The sequence below is a fragment of the Siphateles boraxobius genome, unplaced genomic scaffold (genome assembly GCF_051911475.1).
Source record: "Siphateles boraxobius isolate OS27281-9 unplaced genomic scaffold, OSU_SipBor_1 22, whole genome shotgun sequence".
Classification (NCBI taxonomy): Eukaryota; Metazoa; Chordata; class Actinopteri; order Cypriniformes; family Leuciscidae; genus Siphateles; species Siphateles boraxobius.
Genome location: NW_027508833.1, coordinates 12,875,208 through 12,896,520, shown reverse-complemented (window position 1 = coordinate 12,896,520; position 21,313 = coordinate 12,875,208). Strand labels below are relative to the sequence as shown.

The 21,313-nt window shown below is 38.0% G+C and overlaps 2 long non-coding RNA genes across 2 annotated transcripts; both read right to left on the bottom strand.

Annotated features, from left to right (window-relative positions):
* Positions 1-2,276: 2,276 nt before the first annotated feature.
* On the bottom strand, positions 2,277-3,234 carry LOC143746348 (uncharacterized). The gene is made up of 3 exons (XR_013206505.1): positions 3,182-3,234; positions 2,558-2,939; positions 2,277-2,458 (listed from the first exon to the last, which is right to left on the bottom strand). It is a non-coding gene; the product is annotated as an uncharacterized LOC143746348 (long non-coding RNA).
* A 2,989-nt stretch (positions 3,235-6,223) lies between these two features.
* On the bottom strand, positions 6,224-7,135 carry LOC143746347 (uncharacterized). The gene is made up of 3 exons (XR_013206504.1): positions 7,097-7,135; positions 6,595-6,804; positions 6,224-6,510 (listed from the first exon to the last, which is right to left on the bottom strand). It is a non-coding gene; the product is annotated as an uncharacterized LOC143746347 (long non-coding RNA).
* Positions 7,136-21,313: the final 14,178 nt, after the last annotated feature.

The window sequence follows — 21,313 nt, the reverse complement described above, 5'->3', positions numbered from 1 at the left end:
TGACATATAGGGCGTTGCGTTCTGGCTTCCACTGACTAGGGATACGATTTTGTTCACAAACACCTTGTGTAAGGACGAGAGGCAGGCGAATATATTGGCCAAAATGCTCTGTTCGATTTTTCTGAGATCATCTACTCTTCCCTGTGGATGACCTGTGACCTACTTTCTGTAAGATCTGAATTTTTGAGTTTGAATTTTTGAGATTGAATTTTAGAAAACTGAATTTGAAGTTCCGAATTTCTTCATCTTGAAAACTTGAATCTGAATTTTTTTAAACTGAATATTTGCAGTATAAGAATTCAGAACAAAAAAACTAGCTGTTTGAAAATACATGTCTATAAAATTCAGCCATAAAAACGTTTAAATTTGTTAAATTTCAAATCTTCAATATTCGTTTAAAAAAAAATCAAATTCAGAACTATTTAAACTACCACCTAAAATTCAATTTTGTTAGATTACACTTGAAAATAATTCAAATTTACACAATTCAAATTCAAATCATTTTGTCATATTATTAGCTCCATACTCAATCTGCTAGACTTGCCAACTGCAGCTTTAAAAAGTTTTTTTTTTTAAAGTATCTCTACTAATGCTGTAAACTATAGGGAATCTTTACTTGCACAATCGCCTTTGTTGCCATTGGCTTTTGGCTTGCTTAGTTGGGAACATTTAATTTTATATTTAACAATATTGTTACAACATTATTTTCTTGTTATCTCTGTAAAGCTGCTTTGAAACAATCTGTATTGTAAAAAGCGCTATATAAATAAAGGTGACTTGACTTGACATTACTATTATATTAATGGTTAACAACATTGCCCAAACTATTAAATTCAGTTGCTATTTATTTTTAGATATAATAATCAACATTTTATGAGAGTATGAGAGTATCGCGATACGTACCGTGGGTGGTGTATCGCGGTTTTTGGGTTCGGTTTGAATATCATTCATTACACCCCTAATAAATAAAGATGACATGTCTAGCCTTGACTTTTAAAAACGAAACAAAATTGACTTTTTAAAACAAAGCAAATGTGGCTGTGATGACTTGATGACTTCTTTCCAGTCTTGCAGTGTCTCGTGTTCTTGCTCAGATGTGGACTGGCTCTGAGTTCCCTGTCAGGTTGGGGTTGGACTTCAGGTTTCGGTCAAGTCTCGAGCTCAAGCCTTCCACCAAGGACAAGCAAGTATGTTATTTCCTATCCAATACAAAAATGATATGAACAACTCAACTCATGAATGATTTTTTACAACAGAATTGAATTCTGTTTGCATCACTGATTCTGTTATTTTCCTGTTTATTATGAAGCCACTTTGAAACAATCTGCTTTGTATAAAGTGCTATATAAATGAAGGTGACTTGATTTGACTATAACAAGAACATTACAATGAACAAAAATTTGAAAATCTCACTACAAATAATCCAGAATTGAAGACAAAAGATAATAATCCTACTCTATCTGTTACACTTCCTCACACCTGAAACTGATCGAGTGAATCTCCTGAACTTCTTCAATCTACAGTAGATCATTATTAATCCATTTATGTTGAAACATCTGCTCTAACGTCGGGCGTTAAGTTGGATCCTGGGCTAGACACTGGCTAATCAGATCCCTGCACTCTGTACACATTTTAAAAAGGAGAGAATTGGTTAGTTGGCAACTATGAAAACAGCTTCTAAAACATGATTAAAGCACTGTAAAATGTTCCTTATCTTTAATACTTTAAAAGTGAAGTATGTAGTTTCTGCAACACTAGTGGCACTGAGCGGAATAAATTACAAAATAAAGCATATTTTCAAAAAACCTTGCAAAGGCTCCTTCCTTGCATCGCGTCTTCCCCAACTTAAACATCACAAACACAGCTCTGACTGGTCCTTGTAAAGCATGTTTCAGGTCCAACATATTAGGAACACCTTTAGCTGTGTTGCATTTGTCTTTATGAAAATGTGCCTTTCTGAACAGGTACATGATGATGCTGTATAGTATTGAAGCATGTTTTGTAGCGCGTCTCATCACAATGCTCTGTTCACTTTGACGTGTTATTGACCTGTTGTTTAATCTTTGAAGGTATAAATGGAGCGAATTTTGCCTTTTACTTCTGTAACTTTAAAGCTGCATTTCTTTTCCCATGGCTCCGCCTGCTACAGTATCAACGCCCAAAACTCTCGCTATATGTTGAGCTAAATATAAAAATCTTACATACTTCACCTATAACTGTTTCTGTACAAAGCCTTTTCCATGTGTGTGTTTATCAATGTTGTCAATATTATTCACTCCTTTGGATGAGTTGGAGTTCTGAAATGTAACTTTGGCTTGTGTGATTTCCGTTCTATTACGAAAAGGACGACATGCGTTCGACATCTTGTACAGCAACACTCCTAAAGCCCAGACATTTGCTGGGACGGCGTGGAATCGAGGTGCTGTGAAGACTTCAAATGGGCAGTGCTCCTGTAATCCTGTAAGCAAGACATTTGCACATTGTTAAGCTTTTTTTTAAAGCATCAAATAATTAGTAAGTCACTATATTCAGGTTTCCACACTCCCAAAATGCTCACCAATGTATATGTTGCTCTCGTATCCATCACTACTAAATAGCTGACCACATCCAAAGTCTATCAGCTTGAGCTGTAACGTGTGTTTCTTCAACAGGAAATTCTCCGCGTGAATGTCATTATGGAAAACACCATCCTCGATGCAGTGTTGTACTGCCAGCACAGCCTGTTGCATGATGACCCGTGCTGTTGGTTCATACAGTTGAGGATGACGAGTGATGAAGTCCAGCAAGCTCTCGCAGGGTTCCGGGTATTCCATAACGAGAATGAATGTGTTAGGATGTCCAAACCACTCCTACAGTTGCATGACGAAGGGGCTTTTGGGTTCTCGCCTCATCACTAGCAGCAGCGCCACTTCTGTAAAGAGAGGTTCGGGATGTCCAGGCTAGAGAAAAGTAGTAGACAGAAGGTAAGCTGGGTAAAAATCTGAAGAAAACATATCATTTTTAAAAGTACTTTTCTCTGATCTTTTTAGATGCGTTCAAATGAGCCTTTTTAGCTCAAAGTAATGTGGTGCCTCTAGGCTTATTTGTCAATCACATTTACACCTAATGCTTTCTACGGTTGTTAACTACAGTAATCTGCACTTGAACAACTAAATACATATTCAGGTTTTGGCCAACTCACAATATCAAGATAACGATCATTGTCAATCTTGCGCATCTGCTTGATGGCAACCTACAAAAAAATAAAATAAAAAACTGTCTCAATAACAGTAACAGTTTTCAAGCACCTGACATTGCCCTAAGTATTAAACCATCTGTAAATTGTTCAAATATGTTTTGATGCATGCCAGAGAAAAATGTTTGTACAATTCGGTAAGATTTACCTTTTTGCCATCAAATTTGCGACAATTCAAGAGTCATTCATACGTTACGAAACAGAATTCTTATTTGGATCATACATTTTCTGAGAAGCGGCTTTCTGTGCACGTATTTCGGGTGTGTGTCAGACAGCGCAAGTACCATCCAGTTCATGCCTTATTAAGAACCAGAGGTGTCAAGTAACAAATACTTCGTTACATTACTTAAGTAGAAATTTTGGGTATCTATACTTTACTTGAGTAATTATTTTTCAGCCGACTTTTTACTTCTACTCCTTACATTTTCACGCAATTATCTGTACTTTCTACTCCTTACATTTTATAAATAGCCTCGTTACTCTTATTTAATTTCGGCTTGTTTTCATTCCGGGTTGTCATCGTTCAAAAAATGGCCAATTACACAAACGTTTAATAGATCTGAGTCCCGCCTCCTGAACACACATCGCTAACCTGATTGGCTTTGTGTTTTCTTTCTAACTTGTGAGAGGCTGTTACATTTGGTTGTGTGAAGCGGCAAAACTCATCCGAAGGAATTAGGAAACATCCGTAAGTGACGGAGAAATCAACAGTTCTCTGCTCAAGAATACGGGGCAAATCGCGTCAAATATTGATTTGGGGACAGCCGTTTTTACAATAGTACTGTAAGACAATCGCGGGATTAGTGGCAAACATAATCGAGTGTTTGTGTGTGAGAGAGAAAGAGAGAGAGAGAGTGTGTGTGTGTGTGTGTGTGTGAGAGAGAGAGAGAGAGAGAGAGAGAGAGAGAGAGAGAGAGAGAGAGAGAGTGTGTGTGTGTTTGTGTGTAACCCTACATTATAGGATCAAAATATCCCCATAAAGATAGCAATATCCGAAATCCTTGTCGGGATTTTTTAAAATTTTTATTTGAAAACGGCTTTTAAATCAGACTAAGTGATGTTTTTTGAAAATGCAGAAAGTTATCTGTGACAGGGTTAGTGTAGGGGGGTAGAATACACAGTTTGTACCGTATAAAAATCATTGTCTATGGAAAGTCCCTATAAACATGAAAAAATAACATTGCTTGGTCTGTTGAAATGAGAGGCCTGTTTGATCAAGTTGAAACCCTTTCATCCCAGTCTCATCAGCTGGACTGAAAGAAGTTTCAGTGCACTTAGGACGCTGAAAACATGTCTCAGAGCAATGGTCACAATGACACTTGATAGTATTGCTGTGTGTGGTGTCCAACAGGACAAACTTGACAGTATTGATGCAACACATAAAGTCCAACAGTAAATTTCTGTTAAAGGGATAAGTTCACTTATTTAAAAATGAAAATTCTGCCATCATTTACTCACTCTCAAGTTGTTTCAAACCAGATTCTTTCTTCTGCTGAACACAAAAGAAGATATTTTGAAGAATGTCGATAACCAAACAGTTGATGATAGCCATTGACTTCCATAGTATTTTTTTTTCCCTACAATGGAAGTCAATGGCTACAATCAACTGTTTGGTTATCGACATTCTTCAAAATATCTTCTTTTGTGTTCAGCAGAAGAAAGAAACTGGTTTGAAACAACTTGAGAGTGAGTAGCCTAAATGATTTTCATTTTTGGGTGAACTATATCCTTTTAATGAAAGATGCAGATGTGTTTGGCTTCTTTAAAAAGCAAGGAACAAGACAGTATTGCACTATTGCATTGCACTATGAACGGAGTAAAGTTAAGTCTCTGTTAAACTGCCTCCTTGTCTTATTAGTTACCTGTAACATTACAGAATTAATGAATTAACAATTTTGTTAAGGTCAATATAGACTAAAAACCTTAATACATTATCCTATTCATTTCCTGATTCCTCCACTTCTGTGGATGTCCCCACTCCCCACCAATCTCAATATCAAACCTACGCCCTTAAAGGGAAGTATAAACATATACCATTTCGATGATAACATGCCTCTGAAGTTTTACTTTTTGCACCATTACAATACTTATAGGCAACTAGTCATCATATCTTCCTCTCCATGAAACAAATGTTAATGCTCAGTAGTACACACATATGGTTCTTTAATGAATTTGCATTTTACTAAAATGGAAATTGGACTGAAATTCATTTTCTATGGGCATATATGCGGCTGAAACAGGTAGTGCATCCCAAATTTTTCAACATTAACATTTTAATATAACGTTATAGTCATGGCCTTTAGAAACATGTTGTTTTGAGGAGGTGGTAGTGCCCCTGTGGAGCGGCCTAAGCTTTTGTCCTTAATGGCATTTTTTTTCTTTGCATTCCTTTTACTTTTATACTTTAAGTAGTTTTGAAATCAGTTACTTTTACACTTTTACTTCAGTAAAAAGCTTGAGTTGATACTTCAACTTCTACAGAAGTCTTTTTAAACCCTAGTATCTATACTTCTACTTGAGTAACGAATGTGAATACTTTTGACACCTCTGTTAAGAACGTTTAGCTAATGTTCCCATCAAATTAAGAAAACGTTCTAAATGTTCCCTAAACATTCAAAACATCCAGTTTTTTCAAAGTCTCACAAATTTTTTTTTCTTTAAAGCAACATTCTATTTCATAATTTTGAATTGGAGAATGTTACTTTGAATGCTCTCCGTATGTTTTGAAAATTTTAGGCGAACGTCCAATTAAAATATTTCTAAAAAATAAATAAAATCAAAAATCTGAAAGAAAATTTCAGCGAAATTTAAAACAGTAAATGTGACCGGACATTAACATGTTAAAAACTTGAAGCAATTACGCATGAAATAGCTAAATCTCCTATCTGTACACTTTACACTGACCAGCCTTATTTCAATCTCACCTGTTGAGCTCTTGTTCACTGGAGAATCCTCCATGGCACCCTGAGCAGTTCGGCCATTTGTCTCTGTTGGCTCGACAGGAACTTGACCTGGCAGTGGAGGGCACAGAAACCCTTCGAGGCTGTCGGACCTGGACAAACAGCAGTTGCTGCGACTGCTCTGTTCGTTTCGGCTATCCGAAATATCACCACTCCACCTCCATTCAACGATGTACGAGCCTCTGCTGCTAAGGCTTAACCACTCTCCACAGAACCTCCTCTCTACATTGTCCTCAGAGAGGGACAAAGATGATGATGACGACGTGATGCCCGGTGAAGAATCTGTGGAAGCAGTTCTCAAGGATCTGTAGCGGCCTGAGTTTGGAAAATTTCAGAAATCAAATTTTCTTAACATTATTTACATTGTTATAATGTTGGAGAAATAATGATGACATTTACCATTATTCGGCTTGACGCCGGATTGATCTGGTGCAGGGGATGATGGCTCAGGATCAGGCTTTGGCTCCAGATCTGGTGGAGGGAGAAAAGGTTCCACAACATCTACTGCACAACTGTGGCAACAGTAGTGGAAATTACTCTTCGTAGCCTTCCATACCCTGTTGAGGAAAGAAACAATTCCTTTCCTCTTCCTACGTTCTGTAGGTTTTTCTGAAATGAAGAAAAACAACTGAAAACACAACTATTAGAAAAAGAAATAGAAAATAATATTGCATTATGGGAACGTTCATTTCGAATCTTCTCTGAATATTCTGAAAATGTTAGACGAATGTCCAATTAAACTATATCTAATATTCTAATATTTTTTTAAATAATATTAATAATTAATGCCAGTGGTCACATCAAATTGTTACTTAATTTTTTTTCAACTCGCTATTTTCAATGGCAAATTAGTCAAAGATGGAGACTGAGCCATAACGTCTTTATTAAAGCCTATTCTGACTTCTGCGAGAGCGTTTAGATGGAGTGGACGGACGTCCATCGTTAGTCCCTGACTGCGGTCAAGTGGGCCGTGCGTTGAAAATACACGGTCAAGACAGCCGCACTTTTTTTTATTATGCGCGTCTAATCGTGTACTTACGGTATGGGTGCTGGAACGGTCAAAATTGTTTTTGAGACTATTTTCCGCTATTTTACATTTTATTAGGACACAAATAATACATTTTCATGATTTTTAAAATAAGAATGACTGTTTTATTATTATTTTAAAGTGTGTAGGCCTATGAGTTACATTAATTATTACATAATATATTCATGTTCATAGTAATGTCAATTAACATTAATACTTTTTACATATTTATTGTTAATTTTAATGTTTTTTAGACACTATTTTCTGCTATTTTCCATCTCATTAGGACACAAAGAATACAGTTTTATGATAAAAAAAACCATTACTTTTTTATTATTATTTTAATGTTTGGTGGCCTAAATGTGATTCATTAATTATTACACAATTTATTCATGTTCATATTAATGTTAATTATCATACATCATAATTATTTTACATTTTTATTGTTAATTTGAATGTTTATATATATATATACATAATGTATTATACATTATTGTACTTTATTTATTAACTTTAATGAAATGTAATATTAATGTTATTATATTGCATTTTTATTGTTGATTTTAATGTTTTTATACATAAAGTATACATTAATTATCATACATAATGTATTAATGTTTATTTATTTATTTTCTTACATTTTTTATGTTAATTTAAATGGCAAATAAATGGCAAATAAATACAACAGGCTTTTGGTGGCTTTTAATCTGTCAATTATAATTGAATTGCATATATATAAGCTTTAAACACCTTTATACAATCTATGAAATATACATTCAAACCTGAAGTATGAAATAATATACTCAAAACACACACACACATACACACACGCACACGCACACACAAACACACACATTTACATTTTAGATATAATGGGAGTTTTGCCATTTTACTTCAACTTCTAGCACTTACATCATGTCCCATTTTCAAACACTCATAAAAAGTGTTCCTTCATAGGTTTGCTCATTCTTTCATTTGATTCCTGTTCAGAGTGACCCTGGCTATAACAGTAATTATTATCAAGTCATGTTACTGTATAGTTTTGGTAAAAAGTAAAGGCAAACTCAACCCCATCCATCAAAGTGCATTATAGCACTTACACCATGTCCTATATTGCAACACTCATAAAAAGTGTTCCTTCAGAGGTTTGCACATTCTTTCATTTGATTCCTGTTCATAGTGACCCTGACTATTACTGTATTTATTTTCAAGTCATTTTACGGTATAGTTTTGGAGAAAAGCAAAGGCAAACACCCCAAACATCAAAGTGTTTTCTATCACTTAACACCATATCCCATTTTCAAACACTCATAAAAAGTGTTCCTCCATAGGTTTGCTCATTCTCTCATTTGATTACTGTTTGGAGTGACCCTGGCTATAACTGAAATTATTTTCAGGTAATTTAACTGTATAGTTTTGGAGAAAAGTAAAGGCAAACACCCCAAACACTTTCTAGCATTTACACCATGTCCCATTTTCAAACGCTCATAAAAAGTGTTCCTACATAGGTTTGCTCATTCTTTCATTTGATTCCTTTTCAGATTTACTCTGACTATTACTGTAATTATTTTCAGGTAATTTTACTTTATAGTTTTGGAGAAAAGTAAAGGCAAACTCACCTCAATCATCAAACTGCATTCTAGCTTTTACACCATGTCCCATGTTCAAACACTCATAAAAAGTGTTCCTTCGTACGTTTGCTCATTCATTCATTTGATTCCTGTTCAGATTTACTCTGACTATTACTGTAATTATTTTCAGGTAATTTTACTTTATAGTTTTGGAGAAAAGCAAAGGCAAACTCACCTCAATCATCAAACTGCATTCTAGCTTTTACACCATGTCCAATTTTCAAAGACTCATAAAAAGTGTTTCTTTATAGGTTTGCTCATTCTTTCAATATATTCCTGTTCAGAGTGACCCTGACTATTACTGTATTTATTATCACGTCATTTTACTTTACAGTTTTGGAGAAAGGTAAAGGCAAACACCCCAAACATCAAAGTGCTTTCTATCACTTACACCATGTCCCATTTTCAAACACTCATAAAAAGTGTTCCTTCATAGGTTTGCTCATTCTCTCATTTGATTACCGTTCAGAGTGACCCTGGCTATTACTGTATTTATTATCAAGTCATTTTACTGTATAGTTTTGGAGAAAACTAAAGGCAAACACCCCAATCATCAAAGTGCTTTCTATCACTTAACACCATATCCCATTTTCAAACACTCATAAAAAGTGTTCCTCCATAGGTTTGCTCATTCTCTCATTTGATTACTGTTTGGAGTGACCCTGGCTATAACTGTAATTATTTTCAAGTCATTTTACTGTACAGTTTTTGAGAAAAGTAAAGGCAAACACCCCAAACACTTTCTAGCATTTACACCATGTCCTATATTCAAACACTCATAAAAACTCTTCCTTCATATGTTTGCTTATTCTTACATTTGATTACTGTTCAGACTCACCCTGGCTATTACTGTGTTTATTATCAAGTAAATTTATTGTATAGTTTTCGAGAAAAGTAAAGGCAAACACCCCAAACATCAGAGTGCTTTCTGTCACTTAACACCGAATCCCATTTTCAAACACTCATATGATTACTGTTCAGAGTGACCCTGACTATTACTGTAATTATTTTCAAGTCATTTTACTGTATAGTTTTGGAGAAAAGTAAAGGCAAACTCACCTCAATCATCAAAGTGCATTCTAGCTTTTACACCATGTCACATGTTCAAACACTCATAAAAATTGTTCCTTCATAGGTTTGCTCATTTGTTCATTGGGTTCCTGTTCAGAGTGACCCTGACTATTACTGTAATTATTTTCAAGTAATTTTACTGTATAGTTTTCGAGAAAAGTAAAGGCAAACACCCCAAACACTTTCTAGCATTTACACCATGTCCCATTTTCAAACACTCATAAAAAGTGTTCCTTCATAGGTTTGCTCATTCGTTCAATTGATTACTGTTCAGACTGACCCTGACTATTACTGTAATTATTTTCAAGTCATTTTACTGTATAGTTTTGGAGAAAAGTAAAGGCAAACATCCCAAACACTTTCTAGCATTTACACCATGTCCCATTTTCAAACACTCATAAAAAGTGTTCCCTCATAGGTTTGCTCATTCTCTCATTTGATTACTGTTCAGAGTGACCCTGACTATTACTGTAATTATTTTCAAGTCATTTTACCGTATAGTTTTGGAGAAAAGTAATGGCAAACAGCCCAAACATCAAAGTGCTTTCTAGCATTTACACCATGTCCCATTTTCAAAAACAGTGTTCCCTCATAGGTTTGCTCATTCTTTCATTTGATTCCTGTTCAAAGTTACCTTAGACTTTTAGGCCAGAAAGCTTGTAAGCAGTGATGGTCCTCATGCTTCGGCAGAACTCTGGTGTCAGTCTGCCACAGCCTCTCCTGCAGCTTATCCTGTAATATATTAATGATAATAATCATACATTTTATTTATAGGCACCTTTAATACTCAATGACACCGAACAAGCACAGTATTGAATGGTTATCAGAAGCTACAACCTAATGAAATGTAAACAAGAGTTTTATAAACAGAATTACAGAAATATGGTGTGATAGGTATTATGTATCCTGTGTTATGAGATTTCACAATAGATACAAATGCAAATTTAATTTTAAGTAATAAAACAAAAACCTAATATGAGAATATTATTTTAGGTGTGTGGATTAGTGTACAGCAGCCAGTCAATGTCTGCAGGTGCCAAAGCCACAGTAGACACTTGCAGTCTGATGGGTTGTACATGAGTACAACAGCATGCCGAAAGTAGTGTTGCAAGATGGACATAGTTGTTTTCTGAAATAAGAAAAGCAAATAATTAATACAAATGTGATCATATTCAAGGACAATGACATGACACTGCATAAGTTACATTTTTCTTTGTGTTATCAACTCTTTCTCCTTATCTCTATGATGTGACACTTGCTGTATATGGATTTTCATTTAGAAAGATCATTTTAAAGTTCATCTCAATACCATATGTAATGATTCTGTCAAGGATGAGGGGAAATGACAAATTCCAGTTGAGCAGATTCAATAGACTGCAGATTAAGGTAAACATAAAAAAAACAGTTTGGCAGACATAATCATCATAAACAAAGAAAAAAAACAACAACAAAATGTCATGATCCGGCCTTCTTGTCCTTCATTTTCCCTTGTCTTGAGGCTGGATCATGACAGACCCATGTTTTTTGTACAAGCACATGGCCTTTTGTTTTGGCCATGTGCTTGTGTTGTCTCGTTACGTAACCCCGCCCCCTTGTTACCCTTGTCTTGTCATTATTGTCTAGTCAGTTTCACCTGTTCCTGTAATTAGTTTCTCCCTTATATGCCCCTTGTGTTTGCTGTCCTGTGTCGGTTCATTGTGATTTTATTGTGAGAGTTTTTGTCTGGTGAATTACTGATCCTGTTTCTGTAGTTAGTTTATGGTCTAGTTTGTCAGTCCTAGTCTAGTGATGGCCAAATGAAGCGTTTCGAAGCATTATTGATTTCTGATACAATTGTGTCGAAAATGGTTCATTACCCGAAGCTTCATTCAGATAGAAATTGCAGCACCATCTCCTGGTGAAGTAAATGTAATCCAACAAAGCTGACAACCATAAAATGCAAATAAACTTATATGTTAATGCCCCGTTTATTACATGTTTACCGAGGCGATCAAAGCTGAAACAGTGTTAGTGCTGTGAAACTCATTTATGTTGGTGAATTTTACAGATACTGATAAATTTCATGTGTTCACCTTGATAATAAAACATTAAGCACGATGTGTGTGTGTGTGTGTGTGTGTGTAATTATTTCTTTAGACAAGGACAGAGATCAGACCAGCTTAAAAAAAGTTGGAAACCATCACAGAAATTCTAATGGTTTCTATTAAAATACCAATAGGAACCAGTGGCTTTTACCATTTAAACCACTACAGAATTATTTTTTGTTGTGTGTTTGGGACATATTCCATTAGGATTTAATGGAAATAACAATAGAACCCAACACATATCAGTAGAGACCCACAGAGACCACTATAATTCCCATTACAACCAATACAGTTCCCATGAAAACCATTAAATCCAATAGAATTTCTGTAATGGTTTCTATAGTTTTTTTTTAGAAGGGCAGTATCATGTGTGAACGCTTTATCTTGTTTAGCTGTGGGAAGCCGAACTCTATAACTTGTTAACTGGTGGGACTGGTATTTTTTGTATGTTGAAAAGGATGTGCTTGTGTAACTGGTTGTACTTGTATAATGTAGCAGAGGGTATTTGAAGTTTCTCTCTTTGATGCATGTCTTTATGTAACAATGTTCATATGTTCTCTAATTAATAATAATACAAAAAAAAAACATTTGGCAGAGGATGTGCTTTGGTTACATCATGCAGAAGGCTTAGACAAAGTGTTCATTAAATGGTATGGTTTTTATTCAGAAATATTATTTTCTCGGTGTTGCCATGGATGGGCTTCACTTTTATAAGAAATACACCCACCAGGTTTCAAACCTGTCAACACTGGATTGGGCTGTCAAAGCAGTCAGGAGGTTCACTACAGCAGTGAACCAGTGTGTTTGCTTCAGACATCATTTTTATGTGACTAGTAACGTAGTGATACAAGCTCCGAAGCAGTGGTTCATTGAAAGGACCGTTCGAGTTTGAAGCAAGCTTCGGAGCGTCGGTGTCAGACGTAACATCACTATCCTAGTCTAGTTTAGTCTGGTCTGGTCTAGTCTTGTCATTTCTTTTGCTGTTCATGTTTTGCCCCTCGTGGATTTTGTTTTGTTTTCTGTCTATAATAAACTTTGTGTCACTGCGTCCTGTCTGCGCCTGGGTTCACCTTCCACCGTCATAACAGAATGAACCGACCAAGACCGAACCCAGCAGACATTACGTCCTCTTATGTCAAGCATAACCCTGATGATCTAAGGATGGAGGCACAGGTCCATCACTGACTCTAAGAGGGGCAAACTCCCGATTCCCTCCCAGGGAGAGCTATCATTGAGGTAGTATGCCCAGGTCGCCAACGAGAGGAGGTTTTTCCTGCCTGATGTCCTCCTAAACCGCTACCTCATTGCGGGTCTCAACTCTCCTCCACCCCTGGCTGAACGGGAGAGGCTGGTTTGCAATTCGTTTGCTGATATGGTGGGTTGTTTATTGAGGAGAGAGTCCCGGGGGTCCATCTTGTCATCACCACCAGTCAAGCTGCCACTGATTCCGGAGGGTCGTGTCCTAGGTGTTGTTTCCCAGGGGAATCAAGCTGGTCCCACTTCCACTCCCGAGACATCATCCGGACCCGAAGGTCTACTCGGCAAGCGAGGGAGACGGACCTCTTGGGAGTCAGCATCAGAGTCCTCCGTGACGGAATCAGCCCTCCTAGAGACTGATCTTTCAACCCCAGACACAGATCCCGCCATGGTTCCCCAACCACTCACCAGTCCGCCAACGGCGTCTGCACCGCGACCTAGGAAGAAGAGGAAGGGAGCCTCCCGTCCTTTGTTTCTGCTTGGTCCAGAACCTGCTGCTGCAAGCGCTGTCCCCGAGCCCGGACCTAAGAAACCCGCTGTCCCCGAGCCCGCTGCTGCAGGCGCTGTCCCCAAGCTCGGACCTAAGAACCCCGCTGTGCCCGAGCCCGCTGCTGCAGGCGCTGTCCGCGAGCCCGCTGCTGCAGGCGCTGTCCCCGAGCCCTCTACTGCAAGTGCTGTCCCAGAGCCCTCTACTGCAAGCGCTGTCCCAGTACCTGCTGAGAGATTTGCAGCCGATCTAGCCGCTAGGAAGGTTCTGCAAGCAGTTTCTGCTCGTCAAGAGATGCCTGTCATCGTTGCTGCCAAAACTTTGTCTGACTATCTGTCTTGTCTAGTCAAAATCCTTGAGATTCCTGTCATGTCCTCAAGTCCTGTACCCACAGCTGAGGAGAGCGCTGTTTCCAAGTCTCCCACGGAGAGCGCTGTTTCCAAGTCTCCCGCGGAGAGCGCTGTTTCCAAGACAATCCCACAGGACAATCCCACATTAACTCTCATGTTCCTCCACCTATGCACACTGGACAATCCCCCGTGATCTCTCATGTCCCTCCGCCCCCCCCCCCCCCCCCGTATTTGTTATTTTTATTGTGTCATCCCAACCCTGTCATTGTTTTTTCATGTATGCCTTTGCTGTTTTTTGTCATGTTTTGTTGGTTTGTGTCAATGTCACAGTCAGTCTTGTCTTGCGTCTGATGTCCGCTTGAGGCGCGTCTGGAAGCCACTCCTTAAGTGGGGGGTTCTGTCATGATCCGGCCTTCTTGTCCTTGATTTTCCCTAGTCTTGAGGCTGGATTATGGCAGACCCATGTTTTTTGTACAATCACATGGCCTTTTGTTTTGGCCATGTGCTTGTGTTGTCTCGTTACGTAACCCCGCCCCGCCTCCTTGTTACCCTCGTCCTGTCATTATTGTCTAGTCGGTTTCACCTGTTCCTGTAATTAGTGTCTCCCTTATATGCCCCTTGTGTTTGCTGTCCTTTGTCCTTGTCCTTGTTCATTGTGATTGACACAATGGAGAAAAGTAAAGGCAATTTATACAGTAAAATGACTAGAAAATAATTACAGTAATATTCAGAGTCGCTCTGAACAGGAATATATTTAAAGAATGAGCAAACCTATGAAGGAACACTTTTTATGAGTGTTTGAACATGGGACAATGGTGTAAGTGCTAGAATGCAGTTTGATGATTGGGGTGAGTTTGCCTTTACTTTTCTCCAAAACTATACTGTAAAATTATCTGAAAATAATTACAGTAATAGTCAGAGTCACGCTGAACAGGAATCCAATGAACAAATGAGCAAAACTATGAAGGAACTCTTTTTATGAGTGTTTAAACATGGGACATGGTGTAAGTGCTAGAATGAAGTTTGATGATTGGGGTGTTTGCCTTTACTTTTCTCCAAAACTGTACAGTAAAATTACCTGAAAATAATTACAGTAATAGTCAGAGTCACTCTGAACAGGAATCCAATGAACAAATGAGCAAACCTATGAAGGAACACTTTTTATGAGTATTTAAACATGGGACATGGTGTAAGTGCTAGAATGCAGTTTGATGATTTGGGTGTTTGCCTTTACTTTTCTCCAAAACTATAAAGTAAAATGACTTGAAAATAATTACAGTAATAGTCAGGGTCACTCTGAACAGGAATCCAATGAACAAATGAGCAAACCTATGAAGGAACAGTTTTTTTGAGTATTTGAACGTGACATGGTGTAAGTGATAGAATGCAATTTTGATGATTGGGGTGAGTTTGCCTTTACTTCTCTCTAAAACTATACAGTAAAATTACTTGACAATAATTACAGTAATAGTCAGAGTCACTCTGAACATTAATCAAATGTTAGAATGGGCAAAACTATGAAGGAACACTTTTTATGAGTGTTTGAAAATGGGACATGGTGTAAGTGATAGAATGCACTTTGATGTGTGGGATGAGTTTGCCTTTTCTCCAAAACTATACAGTAATATAACATACTTGTATATATAAATTGTGTGTATGTGTGTGTGTGTGTGCGTGTGTTTTAAATATCATTTGTGTTTCATTCATCAGGTATGCAAGCATATTTCATAGATCAGGTTTTTATTGTTCATATATGCAATTCATGGATAATTGACAGATTAAAGCCACCAAAAGCCTGTTGTATCATATTTGTCATTTACATTAACATGAAAAATGTAAGTAAATAAACATTTATACATGATGTAAAATAATTAAATGTATACTTTATATATACACAAACATTAAAATCAACAATATAAATGTATGATAATTAACATCAATATTACAGATTTCATTAGCCTTAATACATATATTACAATAATTAATGTATACTATATATATAAACATTCAAATGAAAAATAAGTAAATAAACATTAATACATGATATATAATAATTAAATCAACAATAAAAATTGAAAATAAATGTATGATAAATAACATTAATATTCCATTTCATTAGCATTAATAAATATATTATAATAATTAATGTATATATATATATATATATATATATATAAATATATATAAACATAAAAAATGTAAAAATATTAAGGATGTATGATAATTAAAATGAATATGAACATGAATAAATTATGTAATAATTAATTTTAATCATATTTAGGCATACAAACATTAAAATAGTAAAAAAAGAATATTATTTGTGCCCTAATAAGATGGAAAATAGCAGAAAATAGAGTCTAAAAATCAAGTTTGACCTCTTTCAGCACCCATACCGTAAGTACACGATTAGACGCGCATACTAAAAAAATGTGCGGCTGGCTTGACCGTGTATTTTCAACCCCTAGGCTACCTCCCCACCCCCCCCAAAAAAAATTTATTTAGTGCCATAATAAAATTGAGACATTGAGACAGCTAACACTACAGTGTTTTCTTTACATTCCTTCAAGTGGTGGACCACAACAGTAAGACAACTACCGCCACACCACGTTGGAAAAATTGAAATGAAAAATTGAACATTACAAACAAACCACAAATACAAACAAGGCCCATTGCTTAGAATCAACCATTTAATTATGATCAAAACAGAGGTGTAAGTGGAAAGAATAGCCACATAATTGGTTTGTTTTGGTCTTGTACATCCATAAATGTTCCAGCAGATGATGGATAGTTTAGCCAGCAGTTGAAGATATTAATCATTGCTATATAAAACTAAATAAGCTATGTATTAAAAAAAAAAAAAATCTCACCGGCTGACGGCTTACAAAAGAAATCTGTCAGCGTTCGTTTCATCTTCATATGGAGACGATAAAACGCGTTGTTCAGGTTCGATTAGACAGAACGAGCAGTGCGCTGCGTTTTTTATGTTCCTAGGCAACCACCGAAACAGCTGTCCTGTCAGTCAAGTAAGCGTCAAATCAGCCTTTTAAATTTCGCGTAGTAGGCAGCACCCAAATATATTTTTAGGTCGCACAGATTATATTTCAGGAGCATATGCGACCAAAATGGCTTTGATTTCGAGCATTGATGTTAATTTCGAGCCTTGATGTTTCTTGTAATGTTAGCCATATTATTTATTTCTTGATTTTGGTGTCTGCGTTTTTTAAAGCCATCTCCCCCGGACGCAGTGACGTTTTTAAGCGCGGACCCGAATCGCTGTTGCTAGGAGGGCGCCAGCGCCTCTGCCTCGACTCAGCGCCTCTGCCTCGCGAGTGGATGATAGCCCTGAAGACGCCTAGCACCCGAATCGACCTGCGAGTTGTTCGTTTTCTTCCGTCGACTCGGAAGAAAGCGAACATTTTGACAAAAATAAAAAGCGAGGCGGAAGAAATGTTCCCATTGCGCACCGCCACAATAAAATAAACATAGAGGAAACACTGCATTGTGGAATAACTCCCCAAATTCCCTGAAATATTACCGATACATGATGAGCTAGCTGCAGGCGTTTTAGCTAGTTTCGTTCCGGCAGTCTGCGGTGGATCTTGTCTTCGACTGGATGAAGATTCAGCAGCTTTGAAATATCCAGTCAATTTAGGAATTTTTTTCAATATATCTTGGTCCCGTTGTTCTCTTAACTTTAGTAATTTACGTTTTTGTGCTCCACTTTCATGCTTTCTTTCAGCCATTCTGCCACTATGCCGTCCAGCAATAGCAGTGACGTAAATGAAAATGATTGACATGATTTGACCAGCAGCAGCTGATTGGATAACCAATTCCTGTCCACGGAGAGCGATCACGGGTAGGTCTGTCCGAAACCTTTTTACAATGCAACAAAATATTTAAAGAGCATGAAGCTATTAAAATCTATATTATGTATAGTCACAGATAATCTAACAGTATATTAGTCTAATTTTTATTAGGTTAAACAGTGATTAGATAACATTTAAATTTAACGTTCACAACTGGTCTGGGCGTCTGGCCCATCCAAACTGGAATCCCGGCGCCGTGCCGTGCCTGTTTCGCGCTTTAGTAAAAAAAAAAAAAAAAAAAAATGTTTGGCCAATCCGAGGCCCCCTGAACACGTGGGGCCCCTAGGCTGCAGCCTATTTAAGCCTGTGCATTAATCCGCGCCAGGTCGGAGCATAGTGTCGGTTTCAGTGAATATGATAAAAAAAATCTTGCCGACTGCAGCTTTAAAGACAGAGACACAATTTGTTCAGTAAACCACTGTTTAATAAAAAAAAAAGCAACTTAATGTTTAGTCCACCACAACCACCCCCCACCCATCATCACGTCAAAACTGAGGTACTTACCGAACCGTCAGTTTTGTGTACCGTTACAACCCCTATTATTTATATAGCATCTTATATATGACCAATCTGTATATATATGACCCCTTTGAATAAATGCTTTCAAATACAAAAGAAGAAAAGCTTTTAAACAGTCGCAGCCTATGAGAAACCCGTGAAATGAAAAGGCAAAGACCTATTTTTGTGCTTGCCGAAATAAAAACTATAAATTAAACTGTAAATAAAAATCTACATGGTTGCAAACGTCAGTGCATTGTAGCGTCTGTCTAAAACATAACAATACAATAAATGAGACTACAGCCTGTGGACAGTAATAATAATAATTTGGTGCATGACACCCCCATTGGTTATTTAGGTTAAAGAAGCTATTCTTGTATTATTAGAAAGATTAGGTCAATCTTGAAGCTTATAGGAATAGTTACCCAAAAACAAAATAAAAGGTTATGTCATAAAACTCTAGATGGCGCAGGCCTTGGTCTTTTACTCAACCTGTTGGCAATCACATCATTCTCTTTAGGGCACAGCTGATTGGTTCTTGCTGTATCAGTAGCCAATGAGCTCAACCTTCAAATACTTTGTTAGCATTTGCTGTAGTTACAGCGTGCTCCACCTGTATTAACTGAAAATTAAATACAGTTATGTATATATGAAAACCTACGGTGAATATAACTAGGCTACAGTAGATCATTGTAGTGGATATTATATTTTAGTGCATTTCTCTACCACCATACATGTCACAGTTTTAAGTCTGGATGTCCTGTAAAGAGCACATTCAGAGATAACAAATGTTTGGAGGTTTCACCATGACAACAAAAGCAAAAGACAAACTTGGTCTTTAAAAATGACTGACATTAATTTAGTGATCAAATTTAGCACTCTCATGGAAATATGATAAAATGTAATCATCATTTAAATCTGACTAAACTTCAAATTGTTTGTCTCATGAAAATTTTATGGGGTTTCTAATCGAAATATGACCTTCTGTTACAAAACAGGGCATTGATTTCATACCCAATACTGTATGTCTATAGGACACCAGGATTTAAAACATGTTTATCCAACCACAGAAATTTTGGGAGACACAAGTGAATAGGGAAATAAATTATGTATCAATATTCCTTAGAAATATTAGATATTATTATGAAAATGTTGCCAATTATTATTTCCATTATTACCATTCTGTTTTCATTTCATGTACCCTGTAAGAAAACATTAATATGCAAATTAGATACAGTGTTTAGATACACTGTATTGAATGTGACTACCCATTAATGGCCGTTTTACCCACATATTGCATAAAGTAAATGGTATATCATTTCATTCCGTTATATATATATGGTAACATAGTTGAAAATCATCTTTATACAAAGTTTGTTTAAAAAAAATCCTGAACCCAAAAAATTATTGGTAGGCTAAATGAAAAAAACTAAATTCCACTGTTTTTGTCATGATTCTGCCATCATGTCTTTTGATTTCTCTGCTCTAGTGCAGAATCATGACAGACCCATGTTTTGTGTACAAGCACATGGCCTTTTGCTTGGGCCATGTGCTTGTGTTGTTTCGTCACGTAACCCTTGTTCCCTTTCGAGAGGTCTCTCCTATTGCGTAAGTAGCTTACGCTATGGGAAAACTCCTTTTCTCGAGAATATTGAAGTCTTTATGTAAAACGCATTGCAGCTGCACAGCTGACAGCAATGAACGAAGGAAGCTCGGTCATTGGCTGTGCTGCGGCAACTTGCTCGAACAAATGACGGGGCGACTCTGAATGCGCGACCAATGAGCGGCTTCGCGCGCGCGCGCGTCAGAACCCGCCAAGATGGGCGTGGCCAAGAGCTATTTATTGGGCGCCCCGTCATGAGAGTTCTTTAGATTTAATCTCCTTCAGCGAACATCTTCTTCGCTGGATCCTCCGGATTATTGAAGCCTTCGCCGCCGTCGGAAAGCATACCAGCGGGATTGCTACGAGGACATCGGCACCTTCAGCCGCCTTCGAACGCCATCCTACTGAGCCATCCGGCGTGCCACACACGCAAGTATCTTTACATCTGTTCGCCCCGCGACACTTGTAAAAGAGCAATTTTCTGAGGCGTTGTTTCAAATGCCTTCCTGCACGTCGTACAGAGACCTTCTCCCGGACGGGGATCGTCACATCATCTGCGCTCGCTGCCTGGGCCGGCACTACGCTGAAGCTGCTTTGACCAAGGGCGGATGCCCGGAATGTGATGACCTGGGTCTCTCCGCACTGCGGGCTCGCCTCGCTGCTTTCGCCGTGAGCGAGCCCATCGCCGCCACCCCTCTGTTTGAGCCGCGCACTAAGAAAAAGCGCCGCTCACAGAGGCTTCCTGAACCTGAGCTCAGTGACGTCACGCCGAGCCAGTCTCCGCGTGCTTCACCGCCGCTCTTGCCTTCCCCACCGCCGGTTCAGTTCACCCAGCCGGACCCACACCCCTCTAGCAGAGCGGTGGGCCTTGTGACTTTCGGCGCGTCCGAGGACGATGGGGGAATGGATGACAGCTTGTCCATCGACGCTGCATCGGACGACTGGCCGGGCTCCACTCTCGACCCCGCCCCGTCGACGCTAGCTAGCACGAGCGGGGGCTCCACCATGGATACCGAGATTATCCGTGTCCTCTCTAAGGCCATGGAAGACCTCGGGCTCGATTGGTCTTCTCCCGAAGAACCAACCCGGAGCCGACTGGATGAGTGGTTTCTGCAGGGGCGCCAGCAGGCCCCTCGGCAAAGGCCTTCTCCCTTCTTCCCGGAAGTTCACAACGAGCTCACCAAGTCGTGGAAAGCCCCCCACTCTGCGCGCCTAAAGCCTTCTTTTTCTTCTTCGCTCTCCGC